Here is a 6331-nt window from a genome sequence, read left to right on the forward strand (position 1 = left end):
CCCTACATTTCACATCCCAATGCACATCCAACATCCCAACCCCAGCTCCCAAGCCCAGTTCCAAACCTCATATCCCAACCCCACATCCAAGCCCCACCTCCCACCTGTCAAACCCAGTCCCATCTCGCACCCCCTATAGCAGTAGGGCGCACCCCGAGGCCCCACCCACGGCCCGCCCCCTGCCGCGCTCCTCCCACCAACAGCGCAGCGCAACGCCGCACCGCCCCCGGGCTCTCATTGGGCAGGTGCCGGACCGTCCCAGCCCCGGGCTCTCATTGGTCAGGTGCCGGTCCGTCCCGCCCCCGGGCTCTCGCTGGGCACGTGCCGATCCGTTCCGCCCCCGAGCTCTCGTTGGTCAGCGGCAGCGGCGCCGGCTCCGATTGGCTGAGGCGCGGCGCGCGGGAACGGCCGTTGGCAGCCGGCCCAGAGCTCTTCACCCCTCAGACGGCGGCGCTCCCGCAGCCCGGGCCGCCCCGCACCGCCCCTGCGCGCCGGAGCGGTCCGGGCAGCACCGAGACGGAACCGCGGCACGACGGGAGCGGTGCTGAGCACAGCAGAGCCGGAGCCGGGAGGGACGGAGAGCGGCGCCGGGACAGGGGAGGAAGCCTGGTGGGGTGAGGGGCTGGGAAGGCGGGGGGGGGATAGGGAGGCAGGCGGGGCTGCAGCGGCTGTGGTATCGGGGTACATGGGGCGGTAGGGGTGGGTACAGGGGGATTTAGGGCAGCAGAGGGCTGTGAGGGGGCAACGGGGGGACACGGTGCTATAGGGAGCATTGGGGGGCGGGAGGGGCTGGGGAGAGCTACGGGGAGGGATACAGGGGGCTGGGGGAGGACCTAAGAAACTGTGGCTCTGTGAGTGGCTGTAGGGGGAATGGAGGTGGGATAGAAGGGGATGTGGGGCTACAGGGAGCAGTGGGAGGGCTGTAGGCGTAGTATAGAGAAACAGGTATGACAGGGGTCTGTGGGTGGGATTGGGGGGGAAGTAGAGAGGTGTAAGGTTATAAAAGGCTGCAGAGAGACAATAGGGGGCTTGCGTGGGCACAGGGAAATAGAGGGTAATGTGGGGCGACACCAGGCACTAGACGGGAATGTGAGAGAGAAGACCCACTTGGAAACACAGATAGAGGCAAGCTGGGGGGGATAAAGGGGGAGAATTTCAAGGGGGCGGGGAAAAAAAAAACAAAAGGAAAAATGAGAATGAAAAGTAAGAAAAAAAAAGATGGAAAAAGAAAAAAAAAAATGGAAGTGCTGAAAACAGAAAAAAAAGAGGCACAGAGGAGGAAGAAAAGTAAAATCAATCCATGTATATCAAGAGAAAGCAAGTAGGAAAGCTAACTGCAGCAGAGCAAAGGAAAGCAACCTTGCAGGAATGGAGGAGTGTGGGAAGAGCTGAGCCCTGGCCTAGCACAGGAGCTGCGCGGCAGGAGAAGAAGCTGAGCCCAAAGGTAAGAGGAGCTCCTTGGGGTTTTTTGTGGGCTTGAAGCAAAGCTGAGAAGCCGTGCCCGGGAGGAGGTGTGGGTAGCTCCAGGCCACCTTGCTGTCTCCCCGAGAGATGCGGGCTGTGGGCTAGGCAGTGGGCAGGAGTGCTGGCCAGAAGCAAGCATCTGTGTGGAGAAAGGCAAAGGGCGGAGGAGGTTGAAGGGGAGTTACCAGGCATGGGCTTGCTCAGCAAGGGGAGCAGAAGCCTGAAGGGCACGAGAAGGGAATAGAGAAGGGCATGCAGAAGGAGAGAAGCTGCGAGCAGAGTTGAGAGACACTTGTCAGAGCAGCAAGCAGAGCAGGCAAGTGTTGAGATTGGGAGTGAGTAGCAGGAAAAGGCAAGAGCACCAAGAAAAAGGAGGCGAGGGGCAAGCAGCTCAGGTAGGGAAAAGGAAGGGCATGCAGCTCAACTAGGGAAGGGAGGGGACAGCAGCTAAGCTGTGTGTTATGGGAAGTAATGTCAGTGATCTGAATGGCAGTAACCTGCTGTTCTGCATGGGGCTGTTGTGGAAGTTTACTGTTCAGACTTTCTTAGTGAGGTCTCCCTAGATTGTTTCTGTCCTTTTTCTACACTTGCTTTGTTTTTTTCCAGTCCTCTATAATGAACAGCCCTGTGGCAATGATGCGGAATCTGCACCTGAAGGACTGAGAGGAAGAACATCAGAAGGCAGCAGCTGCAGTGTGTGGTGTTACAGGGCAGCGCTGCGAGTGCCGCCCAACTTGGCACTCCATGTCTTATCTGGTTGTACTCAATCAATAAACGATCACAATTACGGACTCACAAAGAATGAGGCTGTCTTTTTCACCTTAGAAGAAAAAGGGGGCGATGGCAAGGAATGAGAGGCAGGTGAGGTCAGCTGTACAAAATCCCAACACAGATGGATAAGCTGCTTCATTAACAAGTCCAGCTTTTTCTGCGGCGGTGACCAGCATCTGTGCTGTTGTTTATCTGCAGTCAGGAATGTCATATCGCCTCTTTTTTCAACCCGCATTTACTCTTTCACAAAAGAGTATCAACTTTTGATACTCGTTCTGCAAACTGGGGAAGAGTAGCTTACAGAATGCCAACTGCTGCAGTGGACAGGTTGGAAGACAGCTGCTCCACCTGCCCATCTGCCACGGCAGCTCCTTGCTGGATGTGCCTGTGGGAACTGCTTAGCTCCTGCCAGCAATCCCCTCACAATGGGGAGGAGAGCAGCACTTGCACAGTTGGTTTTACGAGCACTAAACAAGCACAACTAAAACGCTCAAGGGAGACTGTCTTCAAGCACAGTCACAGAATGTCTGTTATACTGAAGACTAAAGGATATCACTTCCAATTGGCATCAGGGAGAAGACACAGAATAGCAGAATCACAGAATTGCCAGGTGTCACGGAATCAACTAGATCAGTTTATGCCCGTGACAGGGGGCAGTAGGCCCCTGCCCTCCCCACCCCCCACCTGGGCCCGCAAAATGGGAAGGAAGGGGGAAAAGGAAAAAAAACAGCGGCAACAATCTATGGAGGTAAACTTATTTTACTAACTATGATATCGGAATGCAAAATAATACAATATAATACAATCTAATTGAAATTGAGACTAATACATCAAATAAGATATGAGAGAGAGTTCCCGAGACCGAGTCAAACCTGAAAAGCTTGGAACGGCTAGGAAAGCACCCTCCAGCACCCACTGCCAGGCAGTAAGAGACCGCCCCCCCCGGAAGGGTCAGATCCCGTGACTTCCGTAATGTATAGGGATAGGTACGTAGAATTAGAGCATTAACACTTCAATTCCAGTACATGATGTTTTGATGTGGAATATTGAAAATCAAATAAGCAAAAACCAAAACCATGACATTCCACCCCTTATTCTACATCACTACATCACGCTTTATATATATATATACATATACAAACAAACAAAATGATTAAAAATGCATCACACGCACACGTCTATATACATATACATGGAATTACTGTCTGCACTCCCCCGGCATCAAGTTTCCTTGTGGTACACATTGAACATCCCCATTTTCCTGCATTACCCACCAAGTGGATCCAGGTCCCTGGGCAAAAACAGTACCGCGGAGAGGTTTGCCCTTTCCAGAAGCTGGAAGAACCCAAACTGCTTTTCCCAACATGCTCTTTACATGTATTACAGGGACCTTATCTCCCTTGACAGTATGTAGGGAGCTAGCAGGACCATCACGATTGATAGATCCTCTGGTATTGACCAACCAGGTGGCTTCTGCCAAATGCTTCTCCCAGTGCTTAAATGTTCCACCACCCATTGCTTTCAGCATTGTTTTTAACAACCCATTGTATCGTTCAATTTTACCAGAGGCTGGTGCATGATAGGGAATATGGTAAATCCACTCAATGCCATGATCTTTGGCCCAAGTATTTACAAGAGAATTTTTGAAATGAGTCCCATTATCTGACTCAATTCTTTCTGGGGTGCCATGTCGCCAAAGGACTTGTTTCTCAAGACCTAATATGGTGTTTCGGGCAGTAGCATGGGGTACTGCATATGTTTCAAGCCACCCAGTGGTTGCCTCTACCATAGTAAGCACATAACACTTACCACTGCGGGATCGTGGCAAGGTGATATAATCAACCTGCCATGCCTCCGCATATTTATACTTTTGCCATCGCCCTTCCTCCCAGAGTGGTTTCATCTTCTTGGCTTGTTTGATTATAGCACATGTTTCACAGTCATGAATAACTTGTGCAATAGCATCCACAGTTAAGTCCACCCCTCGGTCTCTAGCCCACTTATATGTGGCATCTCTCCCCTGATGGCCCGAGGTCTCATGAGCCCACCGAGCTAGAAATAATTCACCCTTGTTCTGCCAGTCCAGGTCTATCTGAGCCACCTCAATTTTGGCAGCTCGATCTACTTGATGGTTATTTTGCTGTTCTTCAGTAGCCCGACTCTTGGGCACATGAGCATCTACATGGCGAACCTTTACGACCATATTCTTTATTCGGGCAGCAATATCTTTCCACAGTTCAGCAGCCCAAATAGGTTTACCCCTTCTTTGCCAGTTATTTTGTTCCCACTGCTGTAACCACCCCCACAAAGCATTTGCCACCATCCATGAGTCAGTGTAAAGATAAAGCATTGGCCACCTCTCTCGTTCAGCCACATCCAAGGCCAGTTGGACAGCCTTTACCTCTGCAAATTGGCTTGATTCTCCTTTCCCTTCAGTGGCCTCTGCAACTCGTCGTGTGGGGCTCCACACAGCAGATTTCCATCTGCGATGCTTTCCCACAATACGACACGATCCATCAGTGAAGACACTTGCTCTTGGACTTTATTCAGTTGCTCCGTCATTTGTGAGATGGCGGCGATGGCGGCGCGAGTTGGGGGTAGCTGTTGTTCATAGCTTTGGAGCATAAGAATCAATTCATAAACTAAGGGGCTTCTCTGTTGGTCCTGGTATCTGTCCGATGCGGCCAATAGTGCAGAGGCGTATCTGGCTGGTGCTGTTGATGTGAGTTGCTGCCACATTTCACGCGTTGTTCTCACTCTCTCAGGGTCATGGCCTTGTGGGTCGTTAAAAACACAGTTCGGGTCATACAACATTTCCACCACGGCTATTTCCCTCAAATACTGGATACCCTGTTCAACTGTATCCCATCTTTTCGTCACAGGCTTCAAGCCGCTTTTGAAGGGGTACCTTTCCTTCACGGCTGTTAATACTCGTTCCCAGAGGGAGGCAGCCCCATCCAGACATCGACTAATTCCTCTGTCAATAGCTGGATCTCTGGCAATGGCTCCTAGTTGGCGGGCTTCATTACCATCTAGAGACAAGCTACTGGCCCTGTCGTCCCAACAGCGAACTAACCAGGAAACGATACTTTCATTTGGGCGCCGTGTAAATTCCTTTCTTGAGCCTTGGATTTCAGTCATCTTCAGAGGCCGACGAGTAGTAATAGAAACTTCCTCTTCATCACTCTCTTCTGCATGTCTCTTAGTTTTTCCTTTTGCCTTTCTTGATGTTGGTGGTTTCGAGGAGGGCCCCTCAGCTGGATCTTCCTCCACCTCCTCCTCCTCCTCTTCTTCTTTTTCCGTTCTAGACGTGAGGACACTCGTTTCCATTTCTTGCCCTCCACAGGGGCAACTGATATTGTTACTGGTGTCTCCTGTAATTGATCAGATTTGACTTCCCCTTTGGCTTGAATCTCAGCTCGGAAACTCTCTCTCTCCAAAACAGTATTATATAGAGCACGGTAAGCACAAGCCAAACCCCAAATAAGTTGTACCTCCTTAGATTTACCTAAGCCGCACTGCCCCTGTTCCAAATACTGGCTAAGTTTCTGGGGATCCCACAGGTGCTCAAGAGTGAAATCCCATGACATTGCGGGTCCCAATGCTTCTAAGATTTTTCCTAAACCTCCCCATATTCCCTGCCAGTCAGCATTCTCTGGTTCTGGAGGAGACTCCTTCTGCTTACTATTCCTGTATAGGACTACATTCAGGGAGAGTGATATTACGACCACAAGCATGAGAGTTAACTCAGCATTGGAAAAGCGTCTGATAAACCAAAAGGAAAACCTGGAAACTGGTTTGAACATCGTGTGGTTTGTAAAATTAGCTATTCCATCTGGGATGTAGTTGCTTGTGAAATTAGCCATTCCATCCGGGATGCAAGTGTCAAAATTCGTATTAAACATTGCATATAGGTACCAAGATAGGTACCATACAGGCGTCTCCGTCAGTGCCCATATGTAGTTATATATGTACACAAGTCCACAACAAGTAATGATGACATTGATGATTTGCCAGTAGGTCGCGAGAAACACCATAGCTTTTAATCCCTTACTCAGCGCTCCCACGAAAAAGAGTGGGTTCATCGCTGGTTTCT

General features: G+C 50.7%; 1 long non-coding RNA gene across 2 annotated transcripts; it reads left to right on the forward strand.

Moving 5' to 3' along the window:
* The first annotated feature begins 326 nt into the window (after positions 1-326).
* LOC149915163 (uncharacterized) lies at positions 327-2279 on the forward strand. 2 transcript variants are annotated; one of them, XR_016459587.1, is made up of 3 exons: positions 327-614; positions 1313-1444; positions 2071-2279. It is a non-coding gene; the product is annotated as an uncharacterized LOC149915163 (long non-coding RNA). The 2 variants fall into 2 exon arrangements; XR_016459586.1 differs by having other exon boundaries at positions 327-609.
* Positions 2280-6331: the final 4052 nt, after the last annotated feature.

Source organism: Phasianus colchicus, chromosome 23 (assembly GCF_987193195.1).
Source record: "Phasianus colchicus chromosome 23, bPhaCol1.hap1.1, whole genome shotgun sequence".
In the NCBI taxonomy this organism is placed as follows: Eukaryota; Metazoa; Chordata; class Aves; order Galliformes; family Phasianidae; genus Phasianus; species Phasianus colchicus.